The following is a 23283-nucleotide window of genomic DNA, read 5'->3' as shown; positions in this document are numbered from 1 at the left end:
GACAGCCTCAGATTCATAAGTAGTTGGTGTCAATTCTGTGCTTTTAAGATGACAACTTAATGGAAAAATACTGACTGACATTTCCTATGAGTACCCTCTTCATGAAATGCAGTGTAACACATATATAATGCCTTATGAGCTACAGTATGTAATGTATAATAGTATAATGCACAACATGGCCGCTATTATACAACGGGTGGGTCTAATCCTGAATGATGATTGGTTAAAACAACATTCCAGCCGGTGTCTATTCCACAAGTTACCACCGGCTAAATCTATGACATTAAAATGCCTATTTACTCTGTTCCATCTGACTACGCAATCCACTGTCTCATCAGCCCAGCCAGGCAATTTATAAACTTGATCTCCACTATAAAAAGCATCTAGACATTATCTCACATTTCTTTGAGAGTAACATTTACTTTTCAACAGCGGAGATTTGTATAAACCTTGCCGTCTGTCTCTCCGACATTTACAACATTGTTTCAATATTCAAATTTGATCTCCAGATGTCCCATAGTAATGAACATGTCGGGAGTTGGGATGAGACAGACAGGCAGGCAGCTTTTCTCAGCCAGTTGAAATCATGAATCAGCATAATTTTTATGGATATATACAAATAATTAGCAATAGAAAACAGTTCAAACGAAACAAAGCGCAGATAGTTTACTGTCTTTCCAGCTTCAGTTTGAAGGGATTGTGTTAGCTGTGTTGTTGGCTAGCTCCTCTGAACAACAGTGTCCTGACGAGAGAGCACATTTTCTACGCCAGGTGGAATCGCGCATCATTAGCTCAAGGTTATGGATTTATCCAAATAAAGGTCACTAGAAAACAGCTTAAATGCAAATGAGCTACTTTGCTGTTATTCTGGCTGCACTGTTTGGCATGACTGTAAGTTAGCCGTAGTTGGCTAGCTAGCAAGCAAGGGATATTAACGTTGCCAGCCAGTAAGACAATGGAACACTTAGAACGAACGACTGGGTTGCATCCATAGATACAGAAAAAAAAGAATGAACGACTGAGTCGTCTCTGTCAACCGAACTGATAGAACGAACAACCAGCCGGCTTGGGTAGGAACCCTAGATTCCTATATCCTGTGGAAGGATGAAATAGTATGAATAAATTAATCAAAATAATGTTTTTAATGAAAATATGTAAATCATGATTTGAATATGTTGGTAACCCATTGTATAAACTTGATAATGCCCTCGAAGCCAGTGATCAGAGGATAAATTGGCACGGTTTGCCAACAACATTTGTGCCAATATACAGTTGAAGTCAGATGTTTACATACACTAAGTTTGTAGTCATTAAAACTTGTTTTTCAACCACTCCACAGATGTCTTGTTAACAAACTATAGTTTTGGCAAGTCGTTAAGACATCTACTTTGGGCATGACACAAGTAATTTTTCCAACAATTGTTTTCACTTATAACTCACAGTATCACAATTCCTGTGGGTCAAAGTTTACATACACTAATTTGACAGTACCTTTAAACAGCTTGGGAAATTCCAGAAAATAATGTCATGGCTTTAGAAGCTTCTGATAGGGTAATTGACACCATTTGAGTCAATTGGAGGAGTACCTGTGGATGTATTTCAAGGCCTACCTTCAAACTCAGTGCCTCTTTGCTTGACATCATGGGAAAATCTAAAGAAATCAGCCAAGACCAAAAATTGTAGACCTCCACAAGTCTGGTTCATCTTTGGGAGTAATTACCAAACCCTTGAAGGTACCACGTTCATCTGTACAAACAATAGTACGCAAGTATAAACACCATGGGACCACGCAGTCATCATACCGCTCAGGAAGGAGTCGCGTTCTGTCTTCTAGAGATTAACGTACTTTGGTGCAAAAAGTGCAAATCAATCCCAGAACAACAGCAAAGGATTTTGTGAAGATGCTGGAGGAAACAGGTACAAAAGTATCTATATCCACAGTAAAACAAGTCCTATATCGACATAACCTGAAAGGCCGCTCAGCAACGAAGAAGCCACTGCTCCAAAACCACCATAAAAAAGCCAGACTACGGTTTGAAACTGCACATGGGGACAAAGATCGTACTTTTTGGATAAATGTCCTCCGATCTGATGAAACAAAAATAGAACTGTTTGGCCATAATGACCATTGTTATGTTAGGAGGGAAAAGGGGGAGGCTTGCAAGCTGAAGAACACCATCCCAACTGTGAAGCACAGGGGTGGCAGCATCATGTTGTGGGGGTGCTTTGCTGCAGGAGGGACTGGTGCACTTCACAAAATAGATGGCATCATGAGGGAGGAAAATGATGTGGATATATTGAAGCAACATCTCAAGACATCAGTGAGGAAGTTAAAACTTGGTCGCAAATGGGTCTTCCAAATGGAAAATGACCCCAAGCATACTTCCAAAGTTGTGGCAAAATGGTTTAAGGACAACAAAGTCAAGGTATTTGAGTGGCCATCACAAAGCCCTGACCTCAATCCTATAGAACATTTGTGGGCAGTACTGAAAAAGCATGTGCGAGCAAGAAGGCCTACAAACTTGACTCAGTTACACCAGCTCTGTCAAGAGGAATGGGCCAAAATTCACCCAACTTATTGTGGGAAGCTTGTGGAAGGCTACCCGAAACGTTTGACCCAAGTTAAACAATTTATAGGCAATGCTACCAAATACTAATTGAGCGTATGTAAACTTCTGACCCACTGGCAATGTGATGAAAGAAATAAATGCTGAAATAAATAATTCTCTCTACTATTATTCTGACATTTCACATTCTTAAAATAAAGTGGTGATGCTAACTGACCTAAGACAGGGAATTTTTACTAGGATTAAATGTCAGGAATTGTGAAAAACTGAGTTTAAATGTATTTGGATAAGGTGTATGTAAACTTCCGACTTCAACTGTATCCTCCAAACACCACACTCTCTGGCATTATCACTTAAATAAATGCTCATAAAGTGTTACTCAATATTCGTCTTCAGAATCACTTTCTGGGTCAATACTCCAATTAAAATAGTCCTCAAATGCAGTATTTCAATGAGAGTCCACCACACAACAAGATATTATACATGTTATACAATATCTCAGGCCTGACCCGCATTAAAGCTTATGGTAGAAGTATCCCGTCCTGTTTTGCAGCTTTATAAACGGGTTAAATCAATCTGTGTTTGACTCCTTGGCCTTTGTGTGGCCCCCTGCGCCATTATACCATGCATCTGAAATCTCCTCTTTTATTTCCACACAGTTTTAGTTGTTCACCGCAACCGGGCAGCCTGCACTGTATAGACCCTGACGCAACGGACATTGTGCAGGGCTGAACAAAACGGCAGTACGCTTGGGTTGCTTTTCACCCCCTTGCAGCATAATCTTAACCAACGTCATGTCTGCCTTTCCTTTGGCAGAATCCTGCCTCTCTCATCTGTCCATGTTTTCACATCAAGCTTGGGTTATTCCCATGTTCCTTTTTGACCCCTTATGTATCGTCTGTATAATTATCGTAGTAACCACCAGTCCAGGATTCATGTGTAACATGAATATAATCAACATGTTCAGTGCTTGTATTATAGATATTTGGGGAAATATAAAGATAATTCAATGAGCGCTTGAGTTAATAACGTGTTGTTGCGTTTGCATTTGCTGTGTACATCCATGGGAAAGCATGGTGGGTAATTCAATGGACACCTCTGCTTATAATGCGTTGTTGTTATGGAGCCCAGAGATGCTATCTGAAAAGACACCTAATGGAGTTAAGAGAATAAGCACCGCAGACTTGGATATCCTGATAACACATCACCACTGATGCAGAATGACTGTACTGTACTGCATTGCACTGTACTGCACTGTACTGCACTGTGCTGCACTGTACATGCATCACAAGCAGCAAATGCGCAGCTTATTTACTTTCTCCTGTCTTTTGTCTATAGGTATTTGTGTAATAATTCTACTATGGAATAGGCCGTTTTGACCTTGTATGTGTGATTGTGTGCATGCGGTTATCACTGACTCTGACATCACAACGTGTGGCCAAGCAGACAGGAGAACCAGGCACCAAAACGGAAGAAAACAGACTGAATCAGTGAGGGACAACTTGGACTCATCCAATTACAAATGCTGATTTTTCGTTTAACTGTTGCCAAAACATTTTTTTTTTAAACGTGCCCTAATGAACACAACCCAGATAGTGTGGTGCTGTGTGTCCAAATACCTTAATGTATTAATTCCATTGACTGTCACTAGGGCCTGGTGGTCAGAGCTGTCCCCCGTTCTCAACACATCAGTGACCTGATAGCCCCCCCCCCCCTCCCCCGCTACACGGTCAGAGAACAGTAATAGGTAAGATGGCGCCGACAGACATGGCAGCTCTGCTTCTAGCTTCTATTTTTTAAAAGCTTTTCGCTATACCCGTAATAACATCTGCTAAATATGTGTATGAGACCAATAACATCTGCTAAATATGTGTATGAGACCAATAACATCTGCTAAATATGTGTATGAGACCAATAACATCTGCTAAATATGTGTATGTGACCAATAACATCTGCTAAATATGTGTATGTGACCAATAACATCTGCTAAATATGTGTATGAGACCAATAACATCTGCTAAATATGTGTATGTGACCAATAACATCTGCTAAATATGTGTATGGGACCAATAACATCTGCTAAATATGTGTATGAGACCAATAACATCTGCTAAATATGTGTATGGGACCAATAACATCTTCAAGATATGTGTGTGGGACCAATAACATCTACTAAATATGTGTATGAGACCAATAACATCTGCTAAATATGTGTATGAGACCAATAACATCTGCTAAATATGTGTATGAGACCAATAACATCTGCTAAATATGTGTATGAGACCAATAACATCTGCTAAATATGTGTATGAGACCAATAACATCTGCTAAATATGTGTATGAGACCAATAACATCTGCTAAATGTGTATGAGACCAATAACATCTGCTAAATATGTTTATGAGACCAGTATCATCTGCTAAATGTTTATGTGACCAATAACATCTGCTAAATATGTTTATGTGACCAATAACATCTGCTAAATATGTGTATGTTTCCAATACATTTGATTTGAGCAAGATGGCTGGTGACACACACATACAGACCCAGAGGAAAACACACACACACACACACACACACACACACACACACACACACACACACACACACACACACACACAACCTCTGTATTGATTATTTGGGAAGCAACTGCCAGGGCCCCCGAGGTCAGTCCAGATGATTGAATCCTGTAAGTATAACACTTTGTTTATGGCATTATAAAATGTCATTATTTCTGCTCTGTAAGTATAAAGTCTAGCACCATGTACTGTAGTGACCTGAAGTCTAGCACCCTGTAGTCTAGCACCCTGTAGTCTAACACCCTGTAGTCTAGTGACCTGTAGTCTAGTGACCTGTAGTCTAACACCCTGTAGTCTAGCACCCTGTAGTCTAGCACCCTGTAGTCTAGCACCCTGTAGTCTAGCACCCTGTAGTCTAACACCCTGTAGTCTAGCGACCTGTAGTCTAGTGACCTGTAGTCTAACACCCTGTAGTCTAACACCCTGTAGTCTAGTGACCTGTAGTCTAACACCCTGTAGTCTAGCACCCTGTAGTCTAACACCCTGTAGTCTAACACCCTGTAGTCTACCACCCTGTAGTCTAACACCCTGTAGTCTAACACCCTGTAGTCTAGTGACCTGTAGTCTAACACCCTGTAGTCTTGCACCCTGTAGTCTAACACCCTGTAGTCTAAAACCCTGTAGTCTACCACCCTGTAGTCTAACACCCTGTAGTCTAGCACCCTGTAGTCTAGCACAATGTAGTCTAGCACCCTGTAGTCTAGCACAATGTAGTCTAACACCCTGTAGTCTAACACCCTGTAGTCTACCACCCTGTAGTCTAACACCATGTAGTCTACCACCCTGTAGTCTAGCACCCTGTAGTCTAGCGCCCTGTAGTCTAGTGACCTATAGTCTAGTGACCTATAGTCTAGCACCCTATAGTCTAGCACCCTGTAGTCTAGCACCCTGTAGTCTAGCACCCTGTAGTCTAACACCCTGTAGTCTAACACCCTGTAGTCTAGCACAATGTAGTCTAACACCCTGTAGTCTAGCACCCTGTAGTCTAGCACCCTATAGTCTAACACAATGTTGTCTAACACAATGTAGTCTAACACAATGTAGTCTAACACCCTGTAGTCTAACAGCCTGTAGTCTAGCACAATGTAGTCTAACACCCTGTAGTCTAGCACCCTGTAGTCTAGCACCCTATAGTCTAACACAATGTTGTCTAACACAATGTAGTCTAACACAATGTAGTCTAACACCCTGTAGTCTAACAGCCTGTAGTCTAGCACAATGTAGTCTAACACCCTGTAGTCTAACACCCTGTAGTCTAACACAATGTAGTCTAACACAATGTAGTCTAACACAATGTAGTCTAACACCATGTAGTCTAACACCATGTAGACTAACACCCTGTAGTCTAAAAACCTGTAGTCTAGTGACCTATAGTCTAGCACCCTGTAGTCTAACACCCTGTAGTCTAACACCCTGTAGTCTAACACCCTGTAGTCTAGCACAATGTAGTCTAACACCCTGTAGTCTAGCACCCTGTAGTCTAGCACCCTATAGTCTAACACAATGTAGTCTAACACCATGTAGTCTAACACCATGTAGACTAACACCCTGTAGTCTAAAAACCTGTAGTCTAGTGACCTATAGTCTAGCACCCTGTAGTCTAACACCCTGTAGTCTAGTGACCTATAGTCTAGCACCCTGTAGTCTAGCACCATGTAGTCTAGCACCCTGTAGTCTAACACCCTGTACTCTAGTGACCTATAGTCTAACACCCTGTAGTCTAACACCCTGTAGTCTAGCACAATGTAGTCTAACACACTGTAGTCTAGCACCCTGTAGTCTACCACCCTGTAGTCTAGCGACCTATAGTCTAGCGACCTATAGTCTAGCACAATGTAGTCAAGACTATAGTGACCTATAGTCTAGTGACCTATAGTCTAGCACCCTGTAGTCTAGCACCCTGTAGTCTAACACCCTGTTGTCTAGCACCCTGTAGTCTAGCACCCTGTAGTCTAACACCCTGTAGTCTAACAGCCTGTAGTCTAACACAATGTAGTCTAACACCATGTAGTCTAACACCATGTAGTCTAACACCCTGTAGTCTAAAAACCTGTAGTCTAGTGACCTATAGTCTAGCACCCTGTAGTCTAACACCCTGTAGTCTAGTGACCTATAGTCTAGCACCCTGTAGTCTAACACCCTGTACTCTAACACCCTGTAGTCTAACACACTGTAGTCTAACACCCTGTAGTCTAACACCCTGTAGTCTAGCACAATGCAGTCTAGCACCCTGTAGTCTAGTGAACAATAGTCTAGCACCATGTAGTCTAACACCCTGTAGTCTAGCACAATGTAGTCTAACACACTGTAGTCTAGCACCCTGTAGTCTACCACCCTGTAGTCTAGCACCCTGTAGTCTAGTGACCTATAGTCTAGTGACCTATAGTCTAGCACCCTGTAGTCTAGCACCCTGTAGTCTACCACCCTGAAATCTAGCACCCTGTAGTCTACCACCCTGTAGTCTAGCACCATGTAGTCTACCACCCTGTAGTCTAGCACAATGTAGTCTAGCACCCTGTAGTCTAGCACCCTGTAGTCTAACTCCCTGTAGTCTAACACCCTGTAGTCTAACACAATGTAGTCTAACATAATGTAGTCTAACACCATGTAGTCTAACAGCCTGTAGTCTAACACCCTGTAGTCTAACACCCTGTAGTCTAGCACCCTGTAGTCTAACACCCTGTAGTCTAACAGCCTGTAGTCTAACACCCTGTAGTCTAACACCCTGTAGTCTAACACCCTGTAGTCTAACACCCTATAGTCTAACACAATGTAGTCTAACACAATGTAGTCTAACACAATGTAGTCTAACACCATGTAGTCTAACACCATGTAGTCTAGTACCCTGTAGTCTAACACCCTGTAGTCTAAAAACCTGTAGTCTAGTGACATCTAGTCTAGCACCCTGTAGTCTAACACCCTGTAGTCTAGTGACCTATAGTCTAGCACCCTGTAGTCTAACACCCTGTAGTCTAACACCCTGTAGTCTAACACCCTGTAGTCTAGCACCCTGTAGTCTAACACCCTGTAGTCTAGCACCCTGTAGTCTAGCACCCTGTAGTCTAGCACCCTGTAGTCTAACACCCTGTAGTCTAGCACCCTGTAGTCTAGCACCATGTAGTCTAACACCCTGTAGTCTAGTGACCTATAGTCTAACACCCTGTAGTCTAGCACCCTGTAGTCTAACACCCTGTAGTCTAGTGACCTATAGTCTAACACCCTGTAGTCTAACACCCTGTAGTCTAGTGACCTATAGTCTAGCACCCTGTAGTCTAACACCATGTAGTCTAACACACTGTAGTCTAACACACTGTAGTCTATCACCCTGTAGTCTAGCACCATGTAGTCTAGCACCATGTAGTCTAACACCCTGTTGTCTAGCACCCTGTAGTCTAGTACCCTGTAGTCTAACACAATGTAGTCTAATGACCTGTAGTCTAACACCCTGTAGTCTAACACCCTGTAGTCTAGCACCCTGTAGTCTAGCACCCTGTAGTCTAGCACCCTATAGTCTAACACCCTATAGTCTAACACCCTGTAGTCTAGCACCCTGTAGTCTAACACCCTGTAGTCTAACACCCTGTAGTCTAACACCCTGTAGTCTAACACCCTGTAGTCTGACACCCTGTAGTCAAGTGACCTGTAGTCTGGTGACCTGTAGTCTAGTGACCTGTAGTCTGCCAACTTGTAGTGTAGTGACCTGTAGTCTACCACACTGTAGTCTAGCACCCTGTAGTCTAGCACTCTGTAGTCTAGCACCCTGTAGTCTAGTGACCTGTAGTCTGCCAACTTGTAGTGTAGTGACCTGTAGTCACACACTGTAGTCTAGTGACCTGTATCCTAGTGACCTGTAGTCTAGTGACCTGTAGTCTGCCAACTTGTAGTGTAGTGACCTGTAGTCACACACTGTAGTCTAGTGACCTGTAGTCTAGTGACCTGTAGTCTAGTGACCTGTAGTCTAGTGACCTGTCGTCTAGCGCACTGTAGTCCAACACACTAGTCTAGTGACCTGTAGTCCATCAACCTGTAGTCTAGTGACCTGTACTCTAACACCCTGTAGTCTAGCACCCTGTAGTCACTATAGCTGGAGTTAATTGAATGTAAAGGCCAGCTCGGCCAGCTTGACTGAGAGTCCATTTAGGCAAATACAATTCCTTCCCAAAATAGGGTTGATCCACTGGAGTGCACTATATAAGTCACCAGGGGCATTGAACAAGTTAAATGGGCCTTGGATTCATTTCAAAGGCTCGCTGCCTGCCCCGCTCGGGTCCTTCAGCTGCAGCACATGAGCGCATGCGTCTAAAGAGAAGTCCGAACAAAAGGGATATGGGGGAAATACAGGGTTTACCTGAGGATAGGAGCACGTAACTTCTGGGACAGATGTCGATGATTTAGAACAGCTTGCTCACTACACACAAACATACACACACACACATTCTATTTCTCTCTCTCTCTCTCTCACACACACACACACACACACACACACACACACACACACACACACACACACACACACACACACACACACACACACACAAACAAAAACAACTGGGCAAGAGCAGAGAATATCACTAGGATGCTTCTTTGCATTGTAAAACACATTGCAAAATAGGACTTTGCCACTTTCAGCTTTATGGTTTCGTTATGGGGCAGATAAAGAGACATGAGGAATTATGACTTATATATGATGGGCAGATAAAGAGACAGGAGGGAAATAAAGAGTGAAAGCAAAGAGCCTATCAAGAAATAATTTAAAGTAGAGATCCCCAGTGCCTATTTCTTCGCTCTGAAATACAACACTCATTTTTTACATTTCTATACTTCTGATCATAATCAAAATGACGTCACTGTCACTGATGTTTTCTTTTTCTGGTATGATTGACAAAAGTGAGCTAAAGACCTAAGTCCTGGTCAGGTTCCCTGGCATTGAAACCTATGGGATGAAAACAGTAGGTTATTCAGTAAGGCACAACATGCAGATAGAAATATATTGTAAAGAACAAATGTAATTGTCTGCTGAGTAGAATTAGGAATCATGTCAGCGATATTTCTGTCTGAAATGTTATGAACATTTCACCTCATTGAACACACCACAGCTATTGTGCCATAACCCAGGAAAACCCCAATAAATCATAACTTAACCTAATCATTATTTTACCTATCCCATTGAGGTCAAAATATCGCTTTTTCAAGGGAGACCTGGCACCTTCAGCGCTGGGGTCAAGCCCACCACTCTCTGCCCCCCAATTCCACCCTAAACCCATCTATCCTGGGACTGGGGACTGACCTGGTATTGCTTTGGGAAATCAGAAATAAAGAGCAACACATGGAGGAGCAGTGTACCAGCGGTGCCAGAGGATAAGGGCTCAGTCAGAGCCTCTATCCAGCCTATTCAACCGAAGCAGGGAGAAGAATCTCTCACTTTACAGGCTGATGCTGTCAGCATGATTTGTTTATGTTTCCTATAAAAAAAATCACAACATGTACTAGGATGTAAGAAAAGCCATAACCCTGAAGGGACTGACTGGATGCTGTGGCATGACTCGTCTTCAGACCCACACGTTCACGTCTCACCATCGTATGGTAGCCTGGGGGGGGGGGGGGGCATTTTAACGTCATAGATTTAGCCGGAGGTAACTTGTGGAATAGACACTGGCTGGAATGCGGCTTTAACCAATCAGCATTCAGGATTAGACCCACTCGTTGTATAAATACATATAAACAGTTCATCGGGAGATGTGAGGAAAGAATGTTGGTAGATAAGAAACATTAGTTGTTTTTCTGTAGTGTTACTGCACAATTGAGGATTCATTCTAGGATTTAAACAGGGTAAAGCACTCCAGCTCACATAAATGGACAGAGACGTCGGGTGTATGTGCCTGTCAAGCATGACATTCTCACACTCACGTACCACGGTCAACAGAGGCTGACAGCGGAGTTATTCTTCATCATGATTGTGTGTCATGCACCTCTAACCTTGATGCTCAGTTTGCAAAGGAGCCAGTCACTGGAAGAAACACTGAGCCTTTCATGGCTGTAAGTCATCCTACAAAATACAGGCTTTGTTCAATTGATTCCATAGTCACCGTGATAAGGGGGAAAGGGGATCATTCTTAAGCAATTGTGCCGGCGTAATAGCTGACGGCTTCTTTATCATCAGTTAGTTATTATTGAGACTTTAAAGAGCAATGCTACCGCAATGCTACTGTACCAGTAGACTTCCAGTCATTGTGCTAACGCTAGATAATATTGGCTCGCGAAACTACAGCTAACTTCCTTCATACTGCACGCAGTCACATAAAATCTCACAGAATCTAACAGAATCTCTAAATGCCAGAATCTCACAGTATCCCTTTAACTCCCTATCAAAAGCTTCAAGTTCCTCACTGTCCATATCACTAAGGAATTATCACAGTCCACACACATCAACACAGTCGTGAAGAAGGCACGACAACGCCTCTTCCCCCTCAGGAGACTGAAAGGATTCAGCATGGGCCCCCAGATCCTCAAAATGTTATACAGCTGCACCATTGAGAGCATCTTGACTGGCTGCATGACCACTTGATATGGCAACTGCTTGACATCTGACCGCAAAGAACTACAGAGGGTAGTGCGTATGGTCCGGTACATCACTGGGGCCGAGCTCCCTGCCATCCAGCACCTCTATACCAGGCGGTCTCAGAGAAAGCCTTAAAAAGCCACCCAAGTCATACACTGTTCTCTTTGCTACGGTATGGCAAACAGTCCCGATGCACCAAGGCTTGAACCAATAGGACCCTGAACAGGTTCTACCCCCAATCCATAAGAATGCTAAATAGTTAGTTAAATATACTGAACAAAAAAATAAATCCAACATGCAACAATTTATATGGTTTTACTGAGTTAAAGTTCATATAAGGAAATCAGTCAATTGAAATAAATTCATTAGGTCCTAATCTATGGATTTCATGAGTGGGCAGGGGCGCAGACATGGGTGGGGCTAGAAGGGCATAGGCCCACCCACTGGGGAGCCAGGCCAAGCTAATAAGAATGAGTTTTTCCCCACAAAAGGGCTTTATGGCCAACATAAATATTCCTCATTTTCATCAGTTGTACTGGTGGCTGATCTCAGACGATCCCACACGTGAAGAAGCCTGATGTGGAGGTCCTGGGCTAGCGTGGCTACACGTGGTCTGTGGTTGTAAGGCTGGTTGGACGAACTGCCAAATTCTCTGGAGGCTGCTTATGGTGGAGAAATTAACACTAAATTCTCTGGGAACATTTCTGGTGGACATTCCTGCAGCCGGCATGCCAATTGCACGCTCCCTCAAAAATCTGTGGCATTGTGTTTTATGGCAGAACTGCACATTTTAGAGTGGCCTTTTATTGTCCCCAGTACAAGGTGCACCTGTGTAATGATCTTGGCAAGGAGAAATGCTTACTAACAGGGACGTAAACCAATTTGTGGACAGAATTTCAGAGAAATAATATTTTTGTGAGTATGGAATATTTTTGGGATCTTTATTTTCAGCTCATGAAACATGGGACCAACACTTTACATGTTGGTTTATATTTTTGTTCACTTAACCAATAGTTACCAGGACTATCAGCATTGACCCTTTTTGCACTAATTATTTTGAATCATCAAATACATATGCTGCAGTTACTGTTTATTATCTATCCTGTTGCCTAGTCACTTTACCCCTACATATATGTACAGTTGAAGTCGGAAGTTTACATAAACCTTAGCCGAATACATTTAAACTCAGTTTTTCACATTTCCTGACATTTAATCCTAGTAAAAATTCCCTGTCTTAGGTCAGTTAGGATCACCACTTTATTTTAAGAATGTGAAATGTCAGAATAATAGTAGAGAGAATTATTTCTTTCATCTTTTATTTCTTTCATCACATTCCCAGTGGGTCAGCAGTTTACACTCAATTAGTATTTGGTAGCATTGCCTATAAATTGTTTAACTTGGGTCAAACGTTTCAGGTAGCCTTCCACAAGCTTCCCACGATAAGTTGGGTGAATTTTGGCCCATTCCTCTTGACAGAGCTGGTGTAACTGAGTCAGGTTTGTAGGCCTCCTTGCTCAGACACACTTTTTCTATAGGGTTGAGGTCAGGGCTTTGTGATGGCCACTCCTATACCTTTACTTTGTTGTCCTTAAGCATTTTGCCACAACTTTGGAAGTATGCTTGGGGTCATTGACCATTTGGAAGACCCATGTACGACCAAGCTTTAACTTCCTGACTGATGTCTTGAGATGTTGCTTCAATATATCCACATAATTTGCCTGCCTCATGATGCCATCTATTTTGTGAAGTGCACCAGTCCCTCCTGCAGCCAAGCACCCCCACAACATGATGCTGCCACCCCCGTGCTTCATGGTTGGGATGGTGTTCTTTGGCTTGCAAGCCTCCCCCTTTTTCCTCCAAACATAATGATGGTCATTATGGCCAAACAGTTCTATTTTTGTTTCATCAGACCAGAGGACATTTCTCCAAAAAGTATGATCTTTGTCCCCATGTGCAGTTGCAAACCGTAGTCTGGCTTTTTAATGGCGATTTGGAGCAGTGGCTTCTTCTTTGCTGAGCGGCCTTTCAGGTTATGTCGACATAGGACTCATTTTACTGTGGATATAGATACTTTTGTACCTGTTTCCTCCAGAATCTTCACCAGGTCCTTTGCTGTTGTTCTCGGATTGATTTGCACTTTTCACACCAAAGTACATTCATCTCTAGGATACAGAGTGCGTCTCCTTCCTGAGTGGTATGACGGCTGCGTAGTCCCATGGTGTTTATACTTGCGTACTATTGTTTGTACAGATGAACGTGGTACCTTCAGGCATTTGGAAATTTCTCCCAAGGATGAACCAGACTTGTGGAGGCCAACAATTAGTTTTCTGAGGTCTTGGCTGATTTCATTTGATTTTCCCATGATGTCAAGCAAAGAGGCACTGAGTTTGAAGGTAGGCCTTGAAATGCATCCACAAGTACACCTCCCACTGACTCAAATGATGTCAATTAGCCTATCAGAAGCTTCTAAAGCCATGACATAATTTTCTGGAATTTTCCAATCTGTTTAAAGGCACAGTCAATTTAGTGTATGTAAACTTCTGACCCACTGGAATTGTGATACAGTGAATTATAAGTGAAATAATCTGTCCGTAAACAATTGTTGGAAAAGTTACTTGTGTCATGCACAAAGTTGATTTGCCAAAACTCTAGTTTGTTAACAAGAAATGTGTGGAGTAGTTGAAAAACGTGTTTTAATTACTCCAACCTAAGTGATGTGAACTTCCTAACTGTACATATCTACCTCAATTACCTCATACCCCTGCAATGGTTCCATGTGTATATTGCCAAGTTATCGTTACTCATTGTGTATTTATTCCTTGTGTTATTATTTTTCTATTATTTCTGGGTTTTTATCTCTCTGCGTTGTTGGGAAGGGCCCGTAAGCATTTCACTGTTAGACTACACCTCTTGTTTATGAAGCATGTGACAGATCAAATTTGATTTGATTTTATAGGGTTACAGCATGTCTTTAATCTAGCTCCCTTCACTTAAAATGTACACACACACACACACACACGTACACGCACACACACACACACAAAAGCATACACACAGATGCGTTCACACACACCCTGAGCCTCGCCGAAACCATTACATGCTTAATTAACAAGGGGGTGAAGACTAAAAGCTATCATCGATGACTGGTGACCCTCCCAGTTCAACGTTGTGACAGATTACTCATCTGGGCAAGACAACTGTACCCGAACTGAACCCTCTGTCTAATCAACTCCCTCGCTCCGACCACAGGGGAAGACAAGAGGGGAAGAGAGAAAAAGATGAGAAATGAGAGTAAATTAAGAAATAAAGAGGTTTGAAAGGAGGGGGGGCACAGGGGTCATGTAAGGGTCATTGATTTTAGAAGTCAGAGTCTCTCAGAATTGGCCACAGACGCAGCTTGTGTGTGCGTTTATAATCAGTGGCACTGTTTGATTATTCAAATGTGTCCTTGGTGTTCTTGCCAACATGTTGCTTCATTGTTGATTGTTTATGTGTTTTTTGTTTTTTACAAAATGAGCTCGCACTGTAATACTTAAAGGGATAGTTCACCCAAATACCATATAAGCAGTCTATTGACAAGGTATGTCAACTATCCATACTTTGGTTTTGTTCGCCTGGCCACCGATTCCAAATGCTAATTTGTGACACAAATCCAATACAAGTGAATAGTACCGATATTAGCATTTTTCAAGTTTCATGTCCAAATCATCTATAAGTAACTTCACAATCAATTTGAGATACTTTAGGCTGATTTGGACAAGAACCGTGAAAAAACAAACAAAGCATGGATTGCTGTCACACCTTGTCCATGGATTGTAATTTGGGTGAAGTGTCCCTTTAAGCAGTGTGTTTGTCTAAAATAAGTCCATTTTACATTTGAGTCATTTAGCAGACACTCTTATCCACAGAGACATACAATTAGTGCATTCATCTTAAAATAGCTAGGTGAGACAGCAACACATCACAATTGTATTAAGTATATTTTCCCTCAACAAAGTATTTATCTGCAGTGCTAGTAGGAAAAGACAACTGTGACCCGACCAAATTCACATAGAAATATGAGTTATAGATCTGTTATTCTCATCGAAAGCAAGTCTAAGAAGCGGCAGATATGTTCCATGTGCCCTATTTATATTCTTACCGTTCTTAAATTTATTTTGTTTTGTCTTTTACTTTCGGTTTTGTACACCGGCTTCAAACAGCTGACAATGCATAATTATTTTTATGAAAAATATATTTCACAGTACAATGATAGTACAATGATTCTCTACACCCCTCAAACTCAACTCTGGACCTGGGACACCAGGTGTGTGCAATTAATTATCAGGTAGAACAGAAAACCAGCAGGTTCCGGACCTCGTAAGGTAGGAGTTGAGTACCCCTGGTCTACACTACACTATACTTGCTTGTTTTGTCACATATACTGCAATTAGGCAAAGTATTCTAATTTGAACAACCAGGAAATGGTGGAGCGATTTCTGCATAGTACACCTTTAAGATACTCTTCAAAGAGGTAGAGTTGAAGATGTTTTCACATGCCTTCCCTGTGGCTCAGTTGGTAGAGCATGGTGTTTGCAACGCCAGCATGGTGTGTGCAATGCCAGGGTTGTGGGTTTGATTCCCACGGGGGGGCCAGTACAAAAAAATAAAAAAAAATATGCATGAAATGAAATGTATGCATTCACTACTGTAAGTCGCTCTGGATAAGAGTGTCTGCTAAATGACTAAAATGTAAATGTAAGATGAGCAGGGACTCCACTGTCATAGCTTCAAGGGGAAGCTGGTTCCACTATTGGGGTGCCAGGACAGAGAAGAGCTTTGACTGGGCTGAGCAGGACCTGCCCTGCTGTAGGAGTGGGAGAGCCAAGAGACCAGAGGTTTGAGAATAGCCTGGAGGTAAGGAGGGGCAGTTCCCCTTGCTGCTCTGTAGGCAAGCACCAGGGTCTTGAAGATGACGCGAGCTTCGACTGGAAGCCAGTGGAGTGTGCAGAGAAGTGGGGTAGCATTAGGAAGGTTGAACACCAGGCAGGCTGTGGCATTCTTGATAAGTTGCAGGGGTTTGATGGCACAAGTGGTGAGAGCCCAGCCAACAGAGAGTTGCAGTAGTCTAGACAGGAGGAGCCTGGATTAGGACCTGCCCTGCTTCCGTTGTGAGGAAAGGTCGTACTCTACGGATGTTGTAGAGCAGTGGTTCCCAAATGTTTTATAGTCCCGTACCCCTTCAAACATTCAACCTCCAGCTGCGTACCCCCTCTAGCACTCTCAAATGTTGTTTTTTGCCATCATTGCCACACACAGACTATACGATACATTTATTAAACATAAGAATGAGTTTTTGTCATAACCCGGCTCGTGAGAAGAGACAAAGAGCTCTTATAGGACCAGGGCACAAATAATAATATAATAATAATCAATACATTTGCTCTTTATTTAACCATCTTACATATAAAACCTTATTTGTTCATCGAAAATTGTGAATAACTCACCACAGGTTAATGAGAAGGGTGTGCTTGAAAGGATGCACATAACTCTGCAATGTTGGGTTGTATTGGAGAGAGTCTGTCTTAAATAATTTTCCACACACAGTCTGTGCCTGTATTTAGTTTTCATGCTAGTGAGGGCCGAGAATCCACTCACACATAGGTACGTGGTTGCAAAGGGCATCAGTGTCTTAACAGCGGGATTTGCCAAGGCAGGATACTCTGAGCACAGCCCAATCCAGAAATCTGCCACTGGCTTCTGATTAAATTACATTTTCAAAGAACCGGTTATTTCAATTTCGATGAGGCTCTCTTGTTCAGATATCGGTAAGTGGACTGGAGACAGGGCATGAAAGGGATAACAAATCCAGTTGTTTGTGTCATCCGTTTCGGGAAAGTCCTGTGTAATTGCACACCCAACTCACTCAGGTTCTTCGCTATGTCATTTGACATTGTCCATAAGCTAAAGTTCATTTGCACACAAAAAATCATACAATGATGGAAAGACCTGTGTGTTGTCCTTGTTAATGCAGACAGAGAGGAGCTCCAACTTCTTAATCATAGCCTCAATTTTGTCCCGCACATTGAATATAGTTGCGGAGAGTCCCTGTAATCCCAGATTCAGATCATTCAGGCGAGAAAAAACATTAGCCAGACAGGCCAGTCGTGTGAGAAACTTGTCATCATGTGAAAAGGATGGTCAGTAAAGAAAACTTTAAGCTCGTCTCTCAATACAAAAAAACGGGTCAATAATTTGCCCCTTGATAACCAGCGCACTTCTTTATGTTGTAAAAGTGTGACATGGTCGCTGCCCATATCATTGCCTAGTGCAGAAAATACACAAGAGTTCAGGGACCTTGCTTTAACAAAGTGAACCATTTTCACTGTAATGTCCAAAACGTCTTTCAAGCTGTCAGGCATTACCTTGGCAGCAAGAGCCTCTCGGTGGATGCTGCAGTGTACCCAAGTGGCGTTGGGAGTAACTGCTTGCACGTGCGTCACCACTCCACTATGTCTCCTTGTCATGGCCATCAGTACAGATACCAACATGAGCAGCAGCTATGTTTGGTTAAATACGGACCGTTAGTGGAATTCCCACGAGAGGGTAACGGTTAATGTGATTGGATGTTAATTATTTGACGAGGCTACCTGTATTTGTGTTTTTATTTTTGCTGAACAGTAGATGGTTTCATTTTATTTTGGGCTGTGAAATGAGGCTACTCAGGCGAGAGAAAAAAACTCACCCGAATGTATAGCCCCATTGGAATTTTTGTAAATATATTTTTTGAATGTGAATCACATTTTTATTTGGCGTACCCCCGACAGCATTGCGCGTACCCCAGTTTGGGAATACCTGTTGTAGAGCATGAACCTGCAGGAGCAAGTCCCTTTTCTGATGTTTGGAGAGAACAACAGGTTGTTGTCCAGGGTCACGCCAAAGTTCTTTGCACTCTGGGAGGGGAAGACCGTGGAGTTGTCAACCATGATGCAGAGGTCTTGGAAAGGGCAGGCCTCCAAGTGCAGCTCCATTTTGTCAAGATTGAGCTTGAAGTGGTGGGCCGACATCAAAGCTGAGATGTTTGCCACGCATGCAGGGATGAGTGTCACCACCTGAGTAGTTGAGTGCCATGTGAGGAGTATGACAGAGCCAAGAGACTTGGTGTATAGAGAAGGCCTAGAACCGAGCCCTGGGGGACACCAGTAGTGAGAGCACGTGGTGCAGACACAGATCCTCTCCACGTCACCTGGTAGGAGAAACCTGCCAGGTAGGATGCAATCCAGGAGTGTGCAGAGCCTGAGACGCCCATCCCTGAGAGGGTGGAGAGCAGGATCTGATGGTTCACGGTGTAGAAGGCAGCAGATAGATCTAGGAAGATGAGAACAGAGGAGAGAAAGTCAGCGTTGGCAGAGCGGACAGCCTCTGAGTCGCCTTGAAGCCTGACTGGTTAGGGTCAAGAAGATGGTTCTGAGAGAGATAATGAGAGAGTTGGTCAGAGACAGCACACTCAAGTGTTTTAGAAAGAAAAAAAAGAGGGGATATCAGTCTGCAGCGGTTGATGTCAGAGGAGTCGAGTGTTGGTTTCTTAATAAGGAAGGGAGTGACTCTGGCCATCTTGAAGTCAGAGGGGACAAAGCCAGTGGTCAGGGATGAGTTGATGAGGGAAGAGAGGAATGAGAGGTCTCCAGAGAAGGGAGGAGGAGATGGGGTGCAGTGGGCAGGTTGTTGGGCGGCCGGACATCACTAGTTGCAGGATTTCATCTAGAGAAAGACGGGAGAAAGAGGTCAAGGCATGGGGTAATTCTGTGTGAGTGGGATCAGTGGGCTCAGTAGACTGAGTGAATGAGGAGCAGATGTCATCAGTGTCAGAGAAGGAGGAGGGAAGGGAAAGAGCTGGAGGATTAAGGCTGGAGGACAAAGTGGAATAGAGTTTGGAGGGAGAAGCTTGAAATTAAGAGTGATAGAAAGGGGCTTTAGCAGCAGATACAGAGGAAGAGAAGGCAGAGAGGAGGGAGTGGAAGGATGATAGGTCCTCCGGACGTTTAGTTTTCCTCCGTTTCCATTCAGCTGCCCACAGCCCTATTCTGTTAGCACACAGTCAGATACGGAGTGGGAAGGGAAGGTTGAGCCAGCTAGGAGGAAAGGGGACAGTGAGAGTCAGTTGATGCGGAAAGGGAGGAGAATAGGGTCGAAAAGGTAGTCAAAAGACAAAAAAAGAGAAGGATTTAGCAGAAAGGAAAGGGGATAGGATAGAAGAGGAGAGAGTCCTGGGAGAGGGAGAGTGAATATTGCGGAGGCGCATGACCATCTGGGTAGGAGCTGAGTGGGTAGGGTTGGAGGAGAGATGAGAGAAAAGTAAACAACGTACTGATTAGAGACATGGAGATGGGTTGCAGTGAGATTAGTAAGTGAACAGCCTCTAGTGAAGATGAAGTCCAGCATATTGCCTGCCTTGTGAGTGGGAGGTGACTGAGAAAGGGTGAGGTCAAAAGAGGAAAAGGAGTAGAAAGAGGTGGAAGGAAATTGAATTGAAGTCAGGTGTTGGGAGGTCAAAGTCACCCAGTACGATGAGTGGTGAGCCAGTGTCGGGAAATGAGCTTATCGAGGTGTCAAGCTCATTGCGGAATTCTTCAAGGGCACCTAGTGGACGATACATGACAACAATGTTAAGCTTGAGTGGACATGTGACAGTGGCTGTATGGAATTCCAATTAGGAGATGAGAGAGGGGGAAAATAGAAAATCTCCACAAATGAGTAGACCTGTGCCACCACTGCAACGACCAGATGCTCTCGGGCTATGAGAGAACACACAGTCAAATGATGAGAGAGCAGCTGGAGTTGCAGTGTTCTCTGGGGAAATCCATGTCTCTGTCAGGTCCAAAAAGTGTAGAGACTGAAGAACAATATACTGTAGGCTGAGATTAACTCAGCTTTAATGACCGCAATTCGTCAGTTCCAAATGTTGCCGGAGACTAGGGATTCCACATGGGTTGTGCACGCAGGGTACACTAAATTAGATGGGTTGCAGCAACGAGGTGGAGAGCGTCTGTAAAACCTTCAGGGAGAGGAGCGAACTAGGATAGAAAACACACACATACTTGGCAAAGCTACAAAAGAGCAAAATGAGATCATCTGAAAGTAACTAGGTAAGATACTCAAGTGAGAGAGTGGAGCCTTCCTCTTTCCTTCCACCAATAACGCTGCAGAGCAACTCGGCAGTGCCACTTGACAATACTGCCGCTTACAGATGCTTCTGAAAAAAAACAGGGGATACTGAAGTACTAGCACTAATTGCCTAGCAGAGGTGAAAGACACACCTCCCAGGTAGGTTCAGAAGTTCTCAAACCTCAAGGTCAGAAGAAATGCTGAGTTGTAATTCTTCCCTCCTAATCAGAAGTAAAGCCTCTGTTTCACTGTTTCACACACAGGAGTAGGTCAACTCATTGTCTGACAGCACATTGGGGAGGGTGTCAATTGATACACAAACAATAACTGTACTGTATACTGTAGGTACTACCACCTACTTACAGTCTTGCCTTTGTCTTGTCATGTATGTTTGTACTTTGTTGTATTTTGTTGCAAATTAATCAAATTGGAAATCAAATTTCCCTATTTAAAATTAATATTATATTCTGCACATCTATCTGATGACGACATGCTCTAAAATACTTCATTGTAAAAAAGAAAAACACACCAAAAAATCCCTGACTTGATTGCCGTCATGGAAAAAAACACAGGTTGTAATATGGTTGTTATCCAACATCTATACAACCAGACAAACAAACTGTTTAAACAACCCAAAAATGACCAAATGCCAAATGTTAGACTTTGGGATGAGCAAGCAGTGGAATACTCCAGCAATCCTGTTATTAATATCTCATCCAGAGGCAGTGGCAGGCCTGGGTGTTGGCCAGTGATCATGGAATGGGAGGATTAATAGGTGGTGTATTAGCCGTGTGTGTGTGTGTGTGTGTGTGTGTGTGTGTGTGTGTGTGTGTGTGTGTGTGTGTGTGTGTGTGTGTGTGTGTTCGTTCATGCCAATGTGTGTCCGTGTCCGTGTGTGTTAACTGAGTCATTAAGGTCGCCTGCCTTCTGACTGACTGACAGGGACATTCACAGCTCAGGGGGGCGGCTTGGGCTTCGCCGCAGCTTACTTTGGTTAAACATGTGAGACATCCATCTCGCTCTAAAGTAATGACCGCTGTCAGAGTGGGAAACAAGTACAGTAAATAATGAAGACCACCTGAGCAGATGGTTGGGTTGCGGTTGATTTCCATCTGAAATCTATACTCTGTATGGTCAGATCCGCTCGGGTGGCAACATGTAGGCAACATTTAAAAGAACATTAAAGCAACACTTATCAAAGATGTCTCCACATGTCAGGACTGGAAACAATAGAATGGGAGGACTCGACAAACAAGAGAGAATAATTAAAAATACACTAAGGGTTGACTAGATTAAGCCTAGTCCTTGACAAAAAAATCCTAGCCAATGGAAAATCCATTGAAATAACTTTTAGTGCGGGACAAAGCTTATTCTATGTCTGGGAAACCAGTACCATGTGTGGTGTTGTTCAGATTAAATTCCATTAAATTCTTGGAAAATAATAACATTTAGTTTCACACCATTTTATGGTGATATGAATGCTGCCACATAATTGTGCTCTGGTTAATTTGACAGTTATTGACAAATTTCGAGAGGGTGAATGTGCTAAGAGGTGAAAACACTAGAATGAAAAATGAGGTGAATCGCAACATTAGAAAACACAGCGTCTCAGTCAATCCCCAGCCAGTGTGTGTGTGTGAGAGAGAGAGAGAGAGAGAGAGAGAGAGAGAGAGAGAAAAGTAGAGAAAGACAGAGTGCTTTTTGGTGAAAGTCCCTCATTGACTCAAGGATGGGTGAGGCGTGAGGCATGAGGCTAAGGGTACCCCCTAAACTGGACACCATTGACTCTATGAGGTGTGGGGCGTGAGGGGGGCTTGTCAGCAGGTTGTGAGGTGTCAGCAGGTGGGCCTGTCCATATGGATGTTCTGTCTGTAGTGGTGCCTGATTTGAAAGTTCTGTCTGCCTGCCGATCTAGATGTCTGTCTGTCTGTCTGTCTGTCTGTCTGTCTGTCTGTCTGTCTGTCTGTCTGTCTGTCTGTCTGTCTGTCTGTCTGTCTGTCTGTCTGTCTGTCTGTCTGTCTGTCTGTCTGTCTGTCTGTCTGTCTGTCTGTCTGTCTGTTGTTGAAAGTCATTGGGTCAGTCTTTCCTGGGTTTGGCCCTAGCTCCAGCCTTATATCCTCAGCCTTATAACCTGGACTTCCATCTCGCCTGTTGAAGTGCTTCGCTGCTTCGCTGCTTCGCTGCTCAGCTATCACTTTTCTTTGATTCCCCCGCCTAAAGATTATCAACCAGCAGCTCGCCACCACCTGTGTCCTGTGCCTTTCAGGACGGTGTTGTTTCAGCCACTCTCGCACCATGCCAGGCCAAAGCCAACCATGAGTTATCCCAGGACCCCCGTGGTGGACAAGTAAACTCTGATATTATTAGACTCCCTGTTAGACGCCCCTGCTAGCTAAATAACACACACACACACACACACACACACACACACACAC

The 23283-nt window shown here is 43.3% G+C and overlaps 1 protein-coding gene across 1 annotated transcript in view; it reads right to left on the bottom strand.

The window, feature by feature from the left end:
* LOC123729030 (sodium channel protein type 2 subunit alpha-like) overlaps positions 1-23283 on the bottom strand; it is a 46322-nt gene that overhangs the window by 6584 nt on the left and 16455 nt on the right. The gene's annotated exons all lie outside the window — the stretch shown is intronic.

Source organism: Salmo salar, chromosome ssa19, assembly GCF_905237065.1.
Source record: "Salmo salar chromosome ssa19, Ssal_v3.1, whole genome shotgun sequence".
Classification (NCBI taxonomy): domain Eukaryota; kingdom Metazoa; phylum Chordata; class Actinopteri; order Salmoniformes; family Salmonidae; genus Salmo; species Salmo salar.
Note: the sequence above shows the minus strand (reverse complement) of the source record. Positions and strands in the feature narration are given on the sequence as shown.